Here is a 21,024-nt window from a genome sequence, read left to right on the forward strand (position 1 = left end):
TGTAGTCTTAAAGAAATTGCATCTTAGCAGTTCCCCTCTATGAATATTACCTCAGGGTCAGGATGGTGGAAATGCTGATGCTAAGGGCAAGAGCTCATCTCTATATGTTATTTCTGGCCAAACATCCAAAAATAGGTGGCAAAGAGAAACACGTCTCCCTCCATCATGTCAAGTTTGAGTTGAATTATATATTATCCTCTTATGTCACAAGGGAGATACAAAATATTTAAGCAACATTGTGGATACTGTAAATATATATATATACGTACATACATATGGGAATACTGTAGCTCTGAAGAATATACTCAATGATTATTTTTGAAATTGAAATAGATTAATTTAAAAAATTCCCCCAAATCAAACATGTGCTTGTTCTGTATTAGAGCATCCGTTTTCCTTTCAAAAACTCAGTCTGTGATTTGAACACAATTCAGAACAAATAATGAAGCCATTTTGGAGTGATGCTGGAAATTGTCAGGCAAGAGTATCTGGTGCTTTAAATAAATTACATTGTTTAGGGAACTATGAGAGATATTAGAATTAAACCCAAACAAAGATGAGAACCATTGTATCAAAGATCTGCATAATGAAGTATCTACATAGGTCAACTGTGAGGACAAGCGTGGCAACCTGGAGTTGCGTGAATGATCCCTCTACACACCACTTGCCATATGACCCCCACCCCCTGAGAAGCAAAGATTTGAGGAATTAAGGGATCAGAGGTTGCATTGGGACTGTTTTGTTTGTTGGATCTTGATGGACCTAGTTGTATGGGTTTGTTTTTTTTTTTGCTTGTTTGCTCTTGGTCACATCCTTTTGCATCTCTTTTGCAGGTCAACTGCTCGACACTTTAGTCTCATGTCTAAAGGGTTCTTAATAGGAATCTCACTGGATTTTGTTGCCCATGTAAAACTTTTAATTCTGTGGTCTTTTTCAGGACATGTTAGGTTCTGTCTTGTCAGTAGATCCTGAGACACCCCTTAAACTCTGTCTCCTGCAAAGCCTTCTGGCCTAGTTGTTCTGGTGTAAATGTGTGTGAGGAAGTACTTTTATTGTACCCTAAGCCTGTTTCTAACTGATTTCTAAGCCAGAAGGTAGGAAATGCTCTTCCGAAAGCTTTTGAAGGGATGCCTCTAAAAGTGATGCCTGTTTATGTCTCCATCCAGTTAACAAAGGATAACAGCCAGATTTTTTCCTTCCTCCTCTCCCTTTGGCTTAGGGAGATTGGGAACAACTACCACAGCTTGAAAGAAGTTTCAAGCAGTTGTACAAGTGTGTAAGAGAACCCAGTTGCTTAGAGTATAGTCCTGATCTTGTCTATCAGTAGGAAGCCATGTCGATACCTCTGTCTGTATGTACAAAGGCAAACTACTCTGGTATGTGTGCTCTTTTCTCCAAAACCTAATATGGGGTCTCTGCTGTTTATGGAAATATATAGAGTGCTGCAGAATAAAATAGACTGCATTTCAAAGTTATGAATATATAGCTATGTCCTTTAGCTGAACACTGCACAGGGGCTGCTGTTTAGTTGCTGTTACAGTGGAGGCACACACAAACTTTGCTAGTTTGTATGCTGTGTATCAGATTTTGGAAATAGGTTTGTCCCACATCTGAAAAGACAGTGTGGTATTGGCTCGTTCAGGGAGTCTGTAACTTTTTGTGAATTCAAGATGCTTCTTAGTACATTGTGAAACAGTAGGAATAATTTAAAATAATACTTGGAACAAAGGCAGCATAATTCTTTTATTTGGTTAATGAGTTTTCCAAATTAGGAAATTATCTACAGATATTCTTATGGTAATTTTGATATATTTCTGACTTGGAAAAAAGGGTACTTGAATTTATAACTCTGGTTCAGATCTGCCTGTGGATTTATCTTGACTATCAAAAAAACAAAGGCAGAATGCTCTCCTTTTGTTTTAGCATTGCCATTGCCATTTCCAGCAAGCTGATGAAAATCTGGATACACTTTTGGACCTTGTGTTAGGAATACTTAATTATTATTGTCATTACAGCTACTGGTAGTTGGACCTATCTTGTTGATTTCTAGTTCTTGTGGAATTATCAGTGGTAGCTCTCTTGAAATTTCACATTTGTTTGAGAGCGAACCAGACCAAGGAAAAAAAAATCCTATTGTCAGGAGCTCAGGACAATGAAAATATCAGCCTGAGAAGTGGTATTTAATTACTTACTGCCTAGACAAGCTTGTAAAGCAAATTTAATTACATGCAACAGACAAGCTGCTGACCTGCACTTAAAGTCCTGTGTACACAGGGTGACCTGTGGGTCTGACCTGAGATTGAAAGTAGGGAAGAAAGAAAAACGCCCAAGTTTCCTCTTGCATGTCACCAAAGAGCAGCTGTGCTCTGTGCCCTCCCTGGGGAAGCAAATGTCTTTGCTGCCTGGTCCACAGTCATGACAAGAAGCCAAAAGAGAAATTTAACCAAGGTACAGGTTGAGATGAGTCAAAGTGCTTCTGAATACAGGCATACGTAGTTCAGTGCACTGGCTGAATAGATATGCTGTGCTCTGCCAGTTCCTATGTTCAAATACACCCCAAAATGTTGTTTACTAGTGCCTTAATTTTCATCGTGCTGTATAAAAAGAAGGCTGCTGTTGAATTATGGTGATGGAGATGGATAGTTTAACTTCTGATGGGCTTGCATGACAAGAAAGTAAATCTAGGTCTTCAGCTGTCTTTTCAGGAGGGAGAGGGTTGTTCATTTGTTTACCTCTGTGCGACAGGACTGCCCTGCAATCCGTAAATAAACATGCTTGTCCGGGCAAGGCATCTCTAAGGCACAAGCACAGTTCACTTGCCCAGAGCTTGCTATGGAATTGGGCTTTAAATGAGGGCAAGGTGGTTTGAAAAGTGCAAAGCAGACTTGCATTATCTTTTGAGGGAGTTAAGAGAGCAAATAAATCCTGGGAACATCTTTGTGTACATAAGTGGAATGAAAACCTTGCAGTGAATGCTAAAGAACAGAAAAGTCCTCCAGATAGTGGCCTGGGAATAGGGAGAAGGGATTATGTTGCTGCAGATGCAGGCTAGCAGTCAAGGCTGCAAACACGCTTCAGTGCTTTTTGCCTTTGCATTTTGCTGAAGTTCTGATTCCAGTCTCCTATGTAAGGCTCCAATTCCCAGATTCCAGAGCATGCAGCTGGGTAAGCTGCAGCATTTCCTCCTTCCTGGCAGCAGCTTTGCCCCTGTGTTGGACACGGCAGCCCATAACCAGAGCTGCTGAGAGGACATCTTTGCTCCAGAGCTGCTTTGCTTTGCAGCCCAGTGTAGAAACATAAACAGCACCTATTGTGTTTTATGTTCTAGCATGGCACTCATGATAAAGTGCTTGCCAGCCTCAGTTTATATTGAATTAATATATGGACCTTATGATTATAGTTTGGCATGACATTAGCCAGCAATATATGCCTTGCCTGAAAGATGAACAACTACCAGCCAGTGTCCTAAGTGTTTGCCTGTTCCTGTAACTGATTGAATTCCAGGAATTCTCACTGTATATGATACAGTGAGAGAGATCCAGTCCTGTAGAGTTACTGTTGCTTCTCCCAGTGTACCTATAATGCAAACGTACACACACAGCAAAAATACATGAAAATACATAGAAAGATAATGAAAATATATACAAAGTTAACAAAAATACATAGAAAGATACACATGAATATAAGAAACTACAGCTTTTTTCTTACAATCTTATATTGTATGATTGCATCCTTATATGTATGTTTTCTCCTGTAAAATACAAGCTTGTTTTCCCTAATATTAAACTTCTTGATCACAACTCCTTATACATCACTACTGAAGACTGAGATAGGTATTATGGAGAAATCAAATTGAACGATAAAATACTATTCCTCCCAGGAGAGCTGGGAACCTTTATAGATCATCTGCTGCAGAAGTTGCTCATTTTCACAAGCAAACGAGTAACTGTGGTGTTACTGAGGGGAAATAAGTTTTTCTTTCAGTGAAATGAACTTAGATGAATTTCCAGGGGGAAACAGTGCAGCAGGAATATAGTGCTACCATTTTTGAGAGCTATATATGGCAGTCTAATGTTATATCTGAAAGTTGTTCTCCCTATGTCCTATCCTCTGTATAGTTTTGGCATGCCCCTTATTCCCTTCTCTTTATAGTGGTTCTACTTTAAATGAGCTCTGCAGGAAAAAAAAACCTGCTATTAAGTCTGGGAAAGATAATGCAAACACCTTAATTTTCCACATTGCAAAATGTTCTGAAATGCTTGCAGAGGGATCCCAGTTTGTGTACTGCGTCACATGGAATAATTAGGGCATGATGCAATTGTTTCTTTATGGGCCTGAGGCCATCGCAAGAACCACAAAGACTCATTCCTTGTTAAAGGTTACTTTAACCCTTGGCCAGGTGGGTGTCAGGGTTTGTTCAGATGTTCTGAGCTCTGTGACAAAGTGAATCACAAGACCCCAAGTCACTCTGCTCACAGGGCTGCAGCTCAGCGTGTTCCTCTCTGAGTCTTCAGGAAGACAGAACACTCTTCAAGGACTGTGATTTTTGGATCGGGCTTTTTTTTTTGCTACGGAAGGATCTAAATACCATTTGCAGTGTTATACTTGATGAACAAGAATCTGAAACTGTTTATTTTGGCTAGCCTAATATGTTGCCATCCTCCTTCCTCCTGGAAAATTCTGGCCTTTCCATGAGCTCAGTTGCATGAGGAGCTTCATTTCTGACTGCTGAGAAGAGCAGTGAAAACCTGCAAAGCTATTTTCACTTAGATTTTAGGCAGAAGTTAGTTATAAAGTTGGTGATTTGTGCTTCTTGTTGTTAGGGTGACAGGTTTGCATTTTTAAAGAATTTAATAAACTTGCTGTTCACAGGCACTCTTTAAATTTGGATGCTATGTTTCTAACCACTTGCCTGCCTTTGCTCAGGCTGCATGAACTGTTGCTGGTCTTTGACTATTATGGAGGGATATGTTTGGAAATTGAAAGGTGCTTTGGGTTGGTTTTCTGTTTTAGTTTTTGGGAAAGCTCAGGCATGTTAAGGGAGAGGTTTTTGCAGGTTGTCCACATTGAAAATGTCTATGCTCGTTTAATATCTTCTCTCAGAAGCCTGCTATGATTATTTTAGGCTTTGCTTTCTTTACTGAATACATTTGTCAGCTAAAGATCACATGTTTACTCTCACTGTAGCTCTTTTCACATATTTGACTATTGAGGCATAGAAAGGATGTGTTATAGCAATCCAAATCCAGGTTCAGTGTTAACCTATTTTGTCAACATTCACAATCTCTTCTGCGTAGGTATTTATGCTAAAACTTCCATGTACAGAGTGGGAATGTATTATCTGTCCTACCTTGCAAAGGTAAATTGCATATTTTTGTTTTTTTCCTTAAAAAGGTAGAGAGAACTTGTTGAACATGTTTTCCCAAAGGTGTGAATGGCCAGTTCTTTAAAAATCATATTGTGACAGCAAGATGCAGGCATTCTTGTGCTCCCTCTGCACACATCACCAGCTCAGATAAAAACCTGACCTGAGTAGGGATGTGCCGGAACTGTGCCACCAAAGCTTGAAGCCTAAATAGTGGGAACAGATTGAGGGCTTTCACTGTGTATATTCTTTCTTTGTTCTTCTAATAAATATCAATTTACTGTGATGTTCTTTGTTACCTCTAGATTAGCCAAAAGCTTCTTTACCACATTACTAGCAAACAATGGGCATGAATAAACATATGGAAATTAAAACAGCTGAAGTTCTACACCAGCTTCAAGTATAGGATATGCTGGCATGAAACACCTTTGTAGTAGCATTTCATCTTTTTTATGTCATGCTCAAGGCAGATTCTCTAGCACCAAGCCTCTATTTGCTATTGATTTTGTTTAATTTTCAACTTTGGACCCAAGCTGTTTAAACAGATTACTCCCTGCTTTTATCTGAATAAACTTCCTCATGCTTTCATCAAAGCAAAAGAGATTATTTGGCTTTCTCTCTCCTAACACAGCATTACAAGAGAGTCACATGTTAAGTGACAGTGATGGATTCTGTATCAGAGAATGGCCACTCTGCACGTAAGTCCCCTGGCAAAGACAAAAACATCTCATTCTTATTTATTTGGAAGCTATTTATTAGTATTCATTACAATAGTATTTTCTCTCTAACTGAAGCTAATGCATTTCAGAACTAGATCAGGTAAGAGAACGTTTGAATTTTGCTAATTACATGCTTTTATATACTGGCACTAATCCTGTGTCTTAAGCAACAGTTTTTTTTTCTTCAGCACACAATATTTGTGAAGTGATTAATGCCTGGATATAGGAAGACACCTTCTCTTCAGGCTGACTTGCAATATAGTTTTGGGAATTTAATAGTAACTAGCACTGATACAAGCTCTGGGCACACACAAGGTTTTCTGGTGGGAGCAAAATATCCTTTTATCCTTGGTGTATTATTTATAGGAAAGTTAAGATGGAGATAGAGAATCAACTCATTCCTCAGTCATCTAAATCTATGGAAAATACTTGGAAGACTCTGCTGGAAACACACAGAAATCAATCTACATTTATATTTCAGTTCTTTCTGCAGGAATGGTTGGGTTATACTTACAGAATATGGGTTCCCTCAGTCAGGGTAGCAGGTAAAATCAATACAGACAACATCAGATGCTTTGGAGATATACAGCATTGTCAATGACTGTAGGGTTGGCAGATTGTGTGTGCATCTCCCTCTCTGAGCTCTCTTGGGCTTTGTCTTCCAGGCTGAGTAGGTGAAGTGGTAAAATACCTTCTGTAGTTTCTGAAGACAGCTTTTCCTAGAAAGGAACCAGAGATATTTTCTACCCTTCTTTAAATTGTGGAAAGAGGACTTCGAACTGCAGCAAATGACGGCTCCCAGACATGATCTCAATTCACAGCTGAGCAGGCAGGGAAACCCTTCCAGAATTTTCATGCAGGAGGCACATGACTCCTTGTGAGCAATGCAGATGTATTAACTCCTTGTTAGGGCCAGGCTTTTCTTCACATTGCTGTCCTTCTGAACAAACAGTACTTTAAACAGGGACCTATCTGTCATTAGCCTGGAGAGAGTGGCATGATGCAGGTCATCTTGGGCTGGCTGCACTAAACCCCAGAAGCCCACCATAAAGCTATGCTCCGAAAGTGGGTCAGCAATTCTTCCCAGAGAGTGGCCTGGACAGGGCTCAAATGAAGAAGTGCGCAGAAACAGGAGCTGCAGTAAACTCAGGAATGGCATAAGAGTAAAGCATTCTCATCTGTTTAGTTTTTTCATGTTAGCTGCTTAAAAAGAGCTGCTGTAAATGATCAAGGCGCTCGCAAATGTTGAAGGAATGTTTCTGGTAGGGCTCAAAATTTACTACTAATTGGTTGTATTTCTGTAGGATATTCGACACAAGGCTGAAATCGCTATACTACTAGAAGATGGTGTGGCTCAGCATTTCCTTAGCTGTGTATAGTCTAACATCTGGATACATTGCAGTCTATCTGCAGCCTACAGTAGCTCTACATATACTTCTTTACTGTGAAAAATCTGCTGCTTCATTTGTGTAGTTATTGGACCTATCCATGTGCAATCCCATTTTTCATCGTTATATATTCCTACAGGCAGGATATGGATTAAAAAAGTGTTAATCCTAAAACTAGGATATCAGTCCTGATGCAGATGCTGAATTACTGTTTCTCTGTTAGCGGTCAAGTAACAAATTAGGAAGTAGCTAAGTTATATCTGGCCAAGTTATATCTGATTAAGTTAATAACAAGTTACTTGTGTTTATATTCCATAACACATCTGTTTACTGAGAGATTTATGTATATGCTGAGAATAGGTTAAAAATGGACCTGCAGGCTGTTCATGTTAGTATTGAGAACTGGTAGATAATCATGACTTTTTTTGTCTTATACTGTGTAATGGTATATAAAACAGGATCACCAGTGTTGATTATAATGATCTGAAGAGGCTCAATCTCTGATATACGGCAATCTGTCTATCTTCCTTTTTTTTTTTTAAATATACCTCTAAGTCAAAGCCTTTCTCTAGTGTAAATGCCTACAATCTTATTAAAATCTGATCTCATTAACTATGCCATCGGTATTAAACTAGTGTATCCTGAATCCCAGTCATTTAGAAATGATCTGTGCCTGAAAAGATGAAATGAGAAACTCTCCAATTAGTATAAATGTCTTAGTGGAGCATAAAGTGACTTCAAAGAACTTGATTATATATTGGGGTTTTTTGATATATATCTTTTTTTTCTGAAGTACTTCCAATTTGGAGACAACTTATAAGACTTTTTAGCATAATATTGGAACATTTGAAGCTCCTTTATCACATGTGTGCAAACCAAATGAAAGGTTTGAAGTATTTGAAAGTATTTTAAAACAATCTGTTTAGTTTTTAAAGATGAAAGGATTGAAAATTAAATGCAAAGTCTTAGTCTGCTTGTGCTCTTCTGCTGTACCACTTTTCCTTTATGATAGGTTGGTGTTTGATGCAGCATTTCATCATGTTACCCAGCCCTTTTGGTATGGTAAGCTTTACTATGAAAACATCATGTTTTGCATCTGCATCTGATCATCTCTGCTCACCTTTGCAAGACGTTTGGGCCCATCTTGTGATCAGATGGTATCAAACAGAGCAACAGAGTCCAGTAAACCTTGAATTCCCAACCTCCATCAAACTGGCAGGAAACTGAAGCCTCAGTTCCTGCACAGAAGGCTCCCTCTGTCATGTGAGGAGCCCCCCAGTCTCAGGCTGCTTTAGTCTTGTGGCAGATCACACCTAGGAGCAGCTGGCATTTCCAGCTGCAAGGCCTCCTTAGTTGTGTTGTGCAACATCTGGCAACCAAAAAGGTTTTAGAATAGAGTGTTAGAATAGAGAGTCACATGGTGAATAAGAGATAGCTTGGAAAGAAAGCAAGTACTGTATCCTCTTGTGCACAACACCCCCATGCTGCAGCCTGGTTTTCCTAGTAACAGATGCAGCCTGTTTTTAAATTTAGGCTATTTTGATGATTTTCTTTTTTTTTTTTAAGCAACATTTCCTAGTTTCCACAGAAACTTAAGCAACACTGAGGCTTGTTTTGGTCATTCTGCAAATAACTCTGGCTGAGTAATTCAGACTTCAGCCTTTTGACTATGCCACTGCATACTGATGATGTCAATAGGATTCCTTATCATTGCTAAATGTCCTTTGTGTTTTCTGCTGGAGTGAGAAGCAAGGAAAGAGCGGTACATCAAAGCAAATGGTGTATTTTTGTAACGCCATGTGTATAAATATCAGCGCAGTGGTGGTAGTTTCCATAGTAAATGCCAGCAAAAGTTTTATAAATCCACCTCAGAGCTGTAGGTCCAGAAATGCATAGTAAGGCAAAACGATGAATAAAGCATTTAAATGGTGAGGGTTTAAGTGGGAAATGGTGTGGTGGTGGTGGGAGGAGGCATAACTACAGGCTCATGCTCTGCTGTGGGAGCAGAAAGGAGCCCAGCTATATTTAAAAAAAGCCCTAAGTGAGGGGAATGACACTCTTTTCCATCCCATCCTTTATCAAATTCCTTCCTCCTTGGCTTTTTTTAATCCCCAGCATTTTTAGAAATTATTGTTTTATGAAAAATGTAAATGTAATTATATATAATGGGTATTTACATACAACTTTACACATAATTATGTAGTTTTCAAAGGTAGGATAAAAGCCATTACTGAAATAAGAAAACACTTTTCTATTACCTCTAATAATGTTTTCCACATCCCTCCATTTCAAAATACAAGTGAATTGGATCAGCATGAGGAAGCTTTTCATACTCTTTCCCAGCTGTGGATGTGTCAGTGGAGATAAATTTCATGTCCTCGAATATGACCATTTCCGGAGTACCAATTTGCACACACCTTAGATTGGAGTTTAATAAAACCAAAGCTTTCCAAGGTGTTCGTCTGCCCCCTCAGCAAAGATTCAAGGCTTCACAAAGTGTCTGTAGAAGAAGGTTCAAGGCCTGTGTGCTGTTGTAAATAGCAACTTTTCTTTGCCTTCCTTTTGGAGGAGCAGAGGTCAGGGGTATGCATTTATTTTTGTTGTCAGTGCAGGTTTTCAGTGCCCTTCCAGTCCGTTTGCTGTCCACTGGCCAGCTGGGCTGTTAGCAGCTGATGGTCAAGGGATAGAACTTGCCTTTCTGATCCCACTGGCCAGTGCAGCTTGTGGGAACTGCCTGGAACTGGGAAGGGGCAGCTGGAAGCCCAGCTGCTGTCCTTGGATCATATTTTTGTATAATATGTGCCAAATCTGGCAGATTTTAATTCAGTTTGTAGTCCTGGGGCATATTAGGTGTTGTTTGCATCAGACTTATTTATTCCTCAGCCCAGAAAATTGGGAAGAGTATCCTGCTTCTTTCCTCAAACCATTGGGTCCCATACTTTGTATGGAGTTTTAATGAAGTGTTTTTGTGTAGGTATGTCTTCTAGAAAGAAAGAAAAAGCCTAAGTTTCTGTTTATTTTTCTTTTTACTTATTCATGCCACCCTAAAAGCTGGTTTTGTGACAAACTGCTTTTGCTCATGTTTTTTTTGGTGTAAGATATGTTTGCAGCGTGCTGCATAGAACTTCTTGGTGACTTCTACAGAGTAGGATTCTCTGTGCTTTTGCATTAGGTACTGTACCTTGCAGAAGTTACCTCTGGGTTATTGTAAAGCCAGCTTTCTGTTAAGTAACAAACTGTGAAAAAGTTTAAATAAAACACCTTTGGGAATAGTAAATGACAAACTTCTTCGAATGTGATTTGCAAGAGCCTTGCAGCCCAGTCTCCTGAAAGAAGCACCTGCAGTCTAGTTTATAGCTGATACACAACTAACTGGCAGACAAAAACCTTGCTAGGATTTCGGTTTGCTGCCTATGATACATAGGGTTCTTTCTTCCTTGTAATGCTTTAAACTGAAGTTGAATTTTAAATTAGCTTGACACTGTGCTTTTTTCAAGTCAGATAAATTACCATGTTCCTTTTCCCTCCCATCAGAATATATTTGATATCTTCCTATGAAAGTATTTCCTGAATTTATATTAATATTATGCATTTGCCTGTCCTTACTTACCTGAGGGGGAAAAAAGAAAGCGAAACATAACTGTGTAGCTGTAAGAAGTATTGTTTGCAATTTGAAGTGCTATGGTTTTGTAGTTTAGGAATTTTCCAGTTTTATTTCTGTTGCTCACTGTAGAAACTTGTGGTTTATTTCTGTGCTTTTTCGCATAACTTCAATTAAACAGTGCCTTTCAAAGCCATGTTGTTTGAGCTACCGTGTAGGTAGGTAACTTGTATTTGCTTTAATTCATCAGAGGGCCACATTCTTCATTTCAGTATCCCATTTACACCTTCATGGTGTTAATCAGTGGCTCAAGTCCCCAGAATATCGTAGTTTGGGGCTTTAGGTTACTTTTTCTTAAAACATTTTTGAGCATTTATGTCTTTTTAAGCTGCTAGACCCACACTGTACAGGTGTAAGTGCTTGTATAACCCACCAGGTAATTACGAATGTGGTCAGTAGTGTCTTAATGTGACACGCGATAGCATCAATCTCTTTTACATTTGATAGTTTACGCCATGGAGAAGAATATTATAGGAAAGCTGCCAAAAAAATAAATTCTGGGTGGTTTTTTTCTAATTCTTACACTCATAAGTGAACAAAACTTTCTCATAAAACTGTACCTGGAAGAGTTTACACTGAAGAACATACAGTGGCATAATTTACAATGTTGGCATGCTGGGCAAAATGTAGTTCTTCTGTTCCTGGTAAAAAAAATATGGTTAATGCTATGGGTCTTTATATGCAACTTGAAATAAGCTATGGGAGTAGATCCTTTCATCCCTTCTTCATTTTGCACCATCCAGCCTCCTGCAGGTTGTTAGCCACTCCTGAAAGTTTCACCAGCCCTGAGGCTTTAATAGTGGTCAGGACAGGTAGAAGTAAAAATTATCACATACTTCCACTCATAGGCTTAGGACTGGAATTGTAGCCTGGGGCTTTGGAAGAGCCCATTAAAGACCACTGGTTTGCTTGCTCCCTCTTTCCCTGTTTTTCAATACCAATATGACCAGAGAGCTGGATGCTGTTTTTATTACCAAGAGCAATGAAGAAATATTTGGAATATTTAATTGCTATGAGTGTATTAGTGAAGAACAAATAAACTTCCCTACCTTAAACAAGACAAGAAGTTGTGCAGACCTCACCAACTCGGCCAGAAATTCTCTTAGGAAAAGGAATGCCACATGAAATTGGAAAGTCAGAGTGAAATACCAGAGCCTTAATTTGCTTGCTTTTCACTGTCTTGCCATCCCACCATCTCTTCTCTCCTTTACCCCTCCAATCTCCTAGTTACTCAAATGGAAAAGCTTTCTTTTGAAGGTATTTACACAAAGAACACAAAGATGAGATTTCTTCTGATCAAAAGCATCTTAGTGTGCTCTGATCTTTCCCCAGAACTTAGCTAAACAGGCAGAAAAAGGACTATTGCTCCATACTGTTGCAGTTATGGATCCTTTTGGTGGACGTTGTCATTGTACATTCTAGGGGCGTGCATCTGTGCGTATCAAGGCATATTTGTTTGGGTCTTGACCAGGATATATGCCAAAGAGATTAGACTTTATCTTTTCATCCTGGGGAGAAAAGAGCCTAAATGGGTTTATCATGGGGTTTTCATTCAGTCTGTCATTTCTCTCTTCTTTATAGTTCATCGTTAGACTTCTAATTTTTCCCGACAGCAGTGCACACCCCTGCAGCTGGCCCTGCATGATTCCCTCCTCCTAGACTGACACAAGAATGGACGCATAAATCTCCTGCCATCAGGGTGCCTCCTTTAGCAGACACTGCTCCCTCTCCCCCATGGAAAAAGATCTGTCCCCTCCTCAGCACTCTCATTTACCACCTACTAGTTTTGCCTGCTGAGCCAAGATGCTGCCCATGACCATTATCCCGCCTATGCTAAACATCAGGAAATGGTTCTTTTCTGACAAAAATATAGTCTTTTTTTTTCTTTTTTCTTCTCCAAATGACAATTATTAGTGGAAATTGGAGTGCCTTTGGCGATTGTATTTGATGCAAACATTACATTGTACAGCCACCAGCTCCTGTGAAAGGCGGGAGCTGACTGATGGTTTGAATTAGGAGCTAGAGGATGAGAAGGACTTTCAGGAGCAAGAGCTTTGGCCAAAATACAGGTATTTAGAGGTCTTAAGTTAGAGCTGGAGATCCCTGTGTTCTCGAAGGCCCTGTATTAATTGAGAATGATTGCTTTGAACCACTGGGTGAGGGCATTGCTATCAAATCCAGGGCTTCCAGCTGCTGAATTCATCCAGTGCATTGGCAGTTTATAAATCAGATGGGACTTGTGGACTGTTTACAAAGTATTGTTTCAAAATCTCTTCCTTAGCCCTTCATCCTCACTATAGCAGTGGAATATAACAGCTGGCTAGAAATCAATGGAATAATAGTTTAAAAGGCAGCAGTTTCTGTTCCCATCCCAAAGATGAAAGCAGGCACAGGATGAATATGTGATGTACGGGAAAAGCTTCGTCATCCTTTACCAGCAGCAAAGGGATAGGTAAAGGTCAGCTTGTATTCCAAGAGTCTTTTCCACAAAATACTAGATTTCTCAAATAGGTGTATTTGGTGTTAGCACTGTATATCTGATAGTCATAGTTGCTTTGAGAATTGAATGGTATCTTACTTCAGCTACAAGTATTTGGCTGTTTTCTCTGCTGCTGTCCTTATGATGATTCATATTGCAGTTATTTTAAAGAGGCGGATAAACTACAATTGTTTATATACAAACAGAATATGGCATTGGCTGCCAGAAACCAATCTCACTAATATTTGGCTCGCTAGGTTGCCTTGTGTTTCATGTTTTGGCTATCAGAGCAAGCTTAAATATAATTGAAAAGGGTTTCTTTCTTTCTGAGTGTGCTCAAAGCTAGTGGTATTTTCTGCTTTATAAATGCTAGCAATTGATTATAGAACATCAGAGGTGTTAGTGGTGTTGGTGACCTTGATCTAGCTGGCTAGAATAATAAGCAAGACTTGCTTTAGGACACGCTGCTGTTGCTGACGGGTTTTGTTGCATCTGCAGCCAACTCTGTATCATTAGCAAGGAAAAAAAGGGTGGATTGAGGAGAGTGGATTGTAAATGTAACGGTACTCATTCCACTAAATTCACTTGAAAAATGATCATTTTTTTGTGTCCAGTGCCATTTTGTACTCTTCATGATCTTCTAATTAAGCCAGGACGATTGTGGATCCAGGCTTTGATTTAAGCAGTATTGGCTGCCCTCCCTCCAGAGAAGCAAACAAAACTTCTCTCTGCTGCTGGGGGCTAAGTCATGAACTGATTTCTCTTCTATGCTTTGGTTCCTGCACATTATTAGGAATCCCACATTAATGACTTCATGTGCAGAGCCTCATCCCTACAGCAGACATGCCTGACAGCTGCACATCAGGTACAGCTATTCTCAGGATGTTTAAATCTGACTTTGCATCTTGACTATTCCCACTTAATACAGTGAGCTTTGAAGCAAAATATGGGGGTTTTGAAGAAAAAAAAAACTTGCATGTCTAAAAACAGCCTCTTCAAACTCTGAGGCTGAGGCTCAGCTTTAAAACTGTTGATGGTGTTTATTTGAATTTATTTGATTAGAATAAAGCAGCACCTGTGATTCTTGAAAAATTAAGGAAGAAAAAATTTGTATCCCCTTGCTTGGTAGACCTCTGTGAGTAGTTTCTAAGGGGATTACACCTTTCTTGCCTTGGTGTTCCCTTGCTGCAGTAGCAGTGGTAGAGCCCAAGGGCCAATGGACTGGTTAGGATTAGGAGGGAAGGGGTCTGGTTCTTGGAGAAAGGAGAGGAAGGCAGAGATGGTAGGAGTGTTAGACTTTGAAGAGCAACAGAAATAAGGCTCTGTTGGATTTGAGGAGATTATTCCAATCCTACATGGCATTTCTTCTTAATGATGGAAAAAGTCTGTTTATTTTTTACTTAAGTATCTTGTCTTTATAATGTTTTAGGACTGGAATTCTTGCACATTATTCCATGGATCTTTTATATAATGTCTCTATTACTCTCTAATGAGAGCGGGTATACAGAGAAACTGAAGAAGTTCTTTACTATGCATTTCCTTTTATTTTTAGATAGAAATAAAAATTTCATCAGGCTAAACCTTACTTTCCATACTCAATTATCCCCCAGAAAGTTGAAATAAGTATAGATGTAGGCTTTTCGAGAATATGCCCTTAGAATTTAATTTCTGAAGTGAAGGGAAACTGCAAGGTGACATTGCTTTTGAAAATTGAGCCTTAATAAAGGGCTTCATTTAGGCATCCATCTTTGAAAATGGATGGTGAACTATGTAAGGGTTAGGAGGGAAAGGGGGGAAAAAATGAGATGCATGAGAATGACAGTACAAGAAAGTGAAAGGTAGTTTAAGTCCTCCCTTAATGTCCCTAACTTAAATTAACACTGTTTGATTTGGCTACTCAATAACTGGCAGCTCAAAGTCAAATTATTACATAAAGTGTTCTCGCAAAGACTAGGCTTGAGTGGGTTTGCCATGTGTTGTCTAGAAAAGTGGCCCTTCCAAGGTGAAGTTAGGATGCTCTGTAAATAGCTTTCTAGTACTTTGCATGTTCCCAGAACATCTGAAGTTGAGAGGGCACCACAGCAAGGAAGAGCAGAGAACCACCGTTACTGATAATGGCAGCTGTACTGAGTTTCCCCTTTTATAATGCTGTTTTGAATCTCCAGCAATCAGACAGTGTAAACACCCATGGCTGGGTCTTGAATGTGAAATGGTGCATCACTCCTGTCTGAGGGAGCTGAGAGTCTGTTCTGTTGTTGTAGGTGAGAAGAGCAAGGGGGGCAGCCCAGGACTCAGTTCTGGGGCTCATCTGGTACCCGCTGGAGCACAGCTGAACAACACTAAATACTCGCACCGCATCGTCTCCTCCTGAAGTCCCAGCAGAAGTGGGTTTCTCTCTCCCAAGCTGTGGTGTGCATGTAGACTTCTGGAGATTTTTTTTCAGGTAAGCTCCTTTTTTCCCTTTTTAAATGCTGTAGAGTTTTCTACATGGGAAATTATATTCCAGTTTTCTAGAGAAATTTATTGCTATTCATCAAGACTTCCAGACACTGCTGGAGCATATAATAAATGTTTATTACAGCTAATGGAGATAAAACTTCTAGGAGCCAATCTTGCAAGAGGCATTAGAAATTAGCAAACTGAAAAAAAAAAAAGAAAGAATGAACAGCTTGGCAGAGGTTCTCTATTCATAAACCTATTTATAGATGGTGCGCTGGTTAGAAGAGCAGGTCTGTGCCTCTGCCAGCAAGATGTTCCAGCCTACTGCTGCGCCAATGCTTGCCCTAATTTTACACTTACATTTTGAGTCTCCCAGGGGTATGCAGAGCAGATGTGTGATTGACCTGAATCTCAAAGATGTGCAGGTTTGACTGTGTCTCAGGATGGTCAGAAAGATTCTATCAACTTCTTTTCTAGGACCTGTTCACATTGATTAGCATGTGTTGACATGACAGGTTTCTCAGAAACTGGCTTGTAAAACCTTTCTCCAACTAAGGATTTTCTTTATCCTCAATAGCCAAAGAGACCTGAAGTGAAGATTGACGGAGGGGTCAAGCATGACAGGAGCACAGACATGGCTCTTGGTCTGTTTTTTAGCTGCAAAGTGGTTTAAGGCTGTTTTGGCTGCTTATTTGGTGCTGGCGATGCTCCTGGAAGCACTGCTGTTGGGAGCGCTGGTTCCAGCCTAGTGTGAGCCTGGAGAGGAAGGCAAGGCATTTCACTGGGATTGCCTGTGCCACCTTGATCTCTATTATGGTAATAATTGACCATAGACTGGACTTTTCAGAAGATAGCAACTTAGCCTTTCCAGCAAGAGAAGCACATGTCTCCAGTCCAACACCAAAGAGAAGTGAAACAGAGAGGAAAAGAAAATTTACAAAGAGCCAAGATAAAAACCCAAGTGTTTTCTAGTGTTTAGCTCATGTGGCTGCATGCCAGTTTGGGAGGAGTTTTGTTGAGGTTTGGGTTTGTTCTTCTTTCTGGATGCTTCTGTGCATCAAGTCTTACTTCCCCTTAAAACCTCATGTGAAAGTGAAGGATCAAAATGCATTTTTTATGTGCACGTGAGCTGCAGAATGAATGAAAGTGAAGACAGCTTTTCTAAAAACCCAAACAGTACATTCCACAGTCACACATTGATTTATGTACCTAAAATCATAGAATCATAGAATAGTTAGGATTGGAAAGGACCTCAAGATCATCTAGTTCCAACCCCCCTGCCATGGGCAGGGACACCCCACATTAAGCCATATCACCCAAGGCTTCATCCAACCTGGTCTTGAACACCGCCAGGGGTGGAGCATTCACTACCTCCCTGGGCAACCCATTCTAGTACCTCACCACCCTAACAGTAAAGAATTTCTTCCTTAGATCCAGTCTAAACCTCTGCTGTTTAAGTTTCAACCCGTAACCCCTTGTCCTATCACTACAGTCCCTAATGAACAGTCCCTCACCAGCATCCCTGTAGGCCCCCTTCAGATAACTGGAAGCCTGCTATGAGGTCTCCATGCAGCCTTCTCTTCTCCAGGCTGAACAGCCCCAACTTTCTCAGCCTGTCTTCATATGGGAGGTGCTCCAGTCCCCTGATCATCCTCGTGGCCCTCCTCTGGACTTGTTCTAACAGTACCATGTCCTTTCTATGTTGAGGACACCAGAACTGCACACAGTACTCCAAGTGAGGTCTCACAAGAGCAGAGTAGAGGGGCAGGATCACCTCCTTTGCACCTGCTGGTCATGCTCCTCTTGATGCAGCCCAGGATACGGTTGGCTTTCTGGGCTGTAAGTGCACACTGAAGCTGGCTCATGTTCATTTTCTCATTGACTAACACCCCCAAGTCCAACCATTTTTTTTTTTTTTTTCAAAATGTAGGGAAAAGCATGGAAATAGCCACTATTTAAGCTTATTTAGAAATACACGTCATGGAAGATGAGTATCACTAGGTAACAAAGGTGGATTCTGTGGGAGATGTGAACCTAAGCCTGAAAGCAAGTAATAGCAGAGTAATTTTGCTGTGGAATTTTAAGCCAATTATGTGAATGATAGAGGATATGTTCTGAAAGTAGCCAGAAGTGCTTTACTGTGAGTATAGGTAATATGGTTTGGGAAAGCCTCTGCCTGGCCAGTGTTAGAAGCTGGGATGGCAGGAGTGCATGTGTGTTGGACTGATATGTTGGCGCCTTCCTGAAAGTCAGCCTTTCCTGACCTGCCTCTCCCATGGTAAATCTTGAAAAAACCACACAAAAGTGTGTCTGGTAATACCAAGAGCCTCAGCCTGTTTCTGTGTCTGACTGGAAAGTCATAGAAACCACAGAGGTCTGATGTTTAGAAGGTGCTTGCTCTTAGATTTTGCAATGGTTAAATCTTTGCTAAGTTGCATCAAACTACTACAAACTTTTGTTGAAATTACTTCAAGTTTCATAGAACTGGACTGATTAAAGGTAATATTTCAAGCAGCCTTCACTGATCCAGTTGTTTGCCGAGCTTTGTTACTTTCAAAGGAAGATTAGCATCTTTTTGCTTCTTAATAAAACGAGTACTAAAAGTCCAGTGTCAGCAGTTTGGCTTGAACACCAGAATATGTGGCTCATTGCTGTGCAGATCATGGAGGATATTAATGTGGATATTAATTTTGTTCATTCCCCCCAAAGAAAATAGAAATGCTTATACAAGAGAGTAAGATAGTTCATGGGGTTCTTCAGCATTGCCTTTGGTAATATGCAATTATGGACTGAGTAGTGGATAAAAAAAGTGTTTCTTGGTGTTAGAGGTCTGTATATAAGTATAAATTAGTAGGGGGTTTGTTTGCTGTGTTTTTTTCTTACAACCGTTAAAGTACCTACATGGTAGCACTTAAAAAGAGAAACAAAGCCTATGAGATCTTTATAAAGCTTCCTTTTCTGTCTAGGAGCTTTTTTCAAACTTCATTAATCTTCAAAGTCTTCCCTTGAAATGGGTGGCCAGTGTAAGCAGTTCTGCAAATTCATTTCATGTGAAGATTTTTGTCTGTAAAGTTGTTCAAGTAAGCATAGCTGCAAATCTGATTCACTTGTGTGGCAATGAACTTCACATGTAAATCATGCTTCTAATAAGTTGGTATTGTGCTAGAAGGTGCTAATGGCTGCCATCAATCAGAGGCCTGGTAAAAGTTGTTCTCCCCTTCTCCCCCAGACTAAATGAGACAGCAATTAAATGCCCTTTTGTTGAGTGATAGCTGAGACAATGGAAATCAATGTCCAAAGCACAAATGAGAATAGCAAGTCTTAAATATAAGCTAAGCCATGTTTCCCGAGGGATTGGCACGTTGATTTGCTTACAGCTGAGAGGGTATATGAAAGAAATAACTGGGAGTGTAGACAGCAGGAGAAGCAGTAATGCTCCTTGGAGCTAAGCCAGAAGGGAATATTTATTGGGAAGACTTCTCAATGGGGCTGAGCTGCCATGATCTTGCCTCCATGCAACCCAGGCTCGGCAGGCGATACAGATTTGATCTGGAACGGGCCCTGATGTTTGACCATATCCGTGAAATATGATACCAAGTTTGTCTGTGGTATTATTTTATGTTGGCTGCTCAAGAACAGGCAGTATCTGATCTGGTGTGAAGCCTAATGATGCAAACTTAGCCTTTCAGCTTTTCTGAAAGTGCGACGGCTGGCAAGGTGATTTTGTACTCAACCAAGTCTGTTATTGATGTGGTTTAGACCCCTGCAGCAGGATTTGCTGCACTGTCAAGCTGCATCCTGAGAACAGCATCTCTTGCCTTCCCTCCCCACAAATGCCATCACTGTGTTTCTGAGCGCTTTACAGGTGCAAGATTTACTCTTGTGTTTCTCCCTAATAAAATTGCATGGGGAAAAAAACAGTTTGCTCATCCGTTTCTTGTAGCTGGAAATAATCCCTTGATATCCTTAGTGCTGGTTAACAATTTTGTCCAGAGGACGTCTGGTCACTTAGGTGACTGAAAGTGTTTTTCCTGTCTCCTTCACTCCAGACCTGCTACAAAGCTCATTATGTGAATAAGACACTTCCTTTTGACTCCAACTCACAACTCTGCCTTAGCTTTACTGCCTTGCTGAAAGGGCCTTAAATTACTCCTCTGCACAGGGCTGCATTGTCTCTAATCTGTGTGGGTTTTTTGTTTTGGTTGGGGGTGCCTTTCCTGCTGTTGTACAAAACTGTAAATGCATTGAGAACAACAAGCTATTACATTTACTAACAGCAAGGCACACTGCTGTCATGCAGCTCATGCTGTTGGTAGAGACTGTGGCTATGTGATGCTTTGCAGCAGCTAGGCTGAACTGAGAGGAAGTCTTCTGCAAATTTAAGGCTCCAAAGAAATGTTACAGTAAGAAATGTTTTATTTTTGTGCCTGAAAAGTGTTACATGCAGATGACCAGATTAATCTGAAGTAATACTAGAATGTGGGGAAAAGAAAATACATCTGTTTAGAGAGTTCGGTATTGAATTTGTTCTGTGAAGTGCTGTATCTGGCACAGCTCTTCTGAGTATTGGAACAAAGGAAAACACAGCTATGTGTATTAAGAGGCCCACAGAAACATGCAGGTGTAAAGAATGAACTTCTACAAAGCCTGCTAATTGGTGTTCCTTGTCCTTATTGCTAAATGATCAGACAGTGTCTTTTCCTTGTGTTTGAAAAGAGTTGAGGAGCCTCTTTTCAACCTTGCTTTCTACTGCATTCTTGTTTAGTCTTTGGTTTTATAGTATTGACACTTACAGGGAATGACACTTCACATTCCCATTGTCCTCATACCAGTTCAGGTTTTCACCTTTGAAGTTAACTCTGCTTCTAGCCTTGCCTTGCACCTCACCTATGAATCGGGTTCTCTGTTAAAGCAGAGACCCAAGGAACCAGGAGAGACTTTATGAGTACAGCAGTATACTGCCATGTTACCAG

General features: G+C 40.2%; 1 protein-coding gene across 2 annotated transcripts in view; it reads left to right on the forward strand.

The window, feature by feature from the left end:
- The window catches only part of PLXNB2 (plexin B2), a 252,062-nt gene that overhangs the window by 62,667 nt on the left and 168,371 nt on the right, over positions 1–21,024 (forward strand). For both annotated transcript variants that reach the window (XM_005146097.3, XM_031046334.2), the window contains exon 3: positions 15,874–16,055. The gene's annotated coding sequence lies outside the window, so the exon portion shown is untranslated. The remainder of the gene's footprint in view (positions 1–15,873; positions 16,056–21,024) is intronic.

Source organism: Melopsittacus undulatus, chromosome 5 (genome assembly GCF_012275295.1).
Source record: "Melopsittacus undulatus isolate bMelUnd1 chromosome 5, bMelUnd1.mat.Z, whole genome shotgun sequence".
In the NCBI taxonomy this organism is placed as follows: domain Eukaryota; kingdom Metazoa; phylum Chordata; class Aves; order Psittaciformes; family Psittaculidae; genus Melopsittacus; species Melopsittacus undulatus.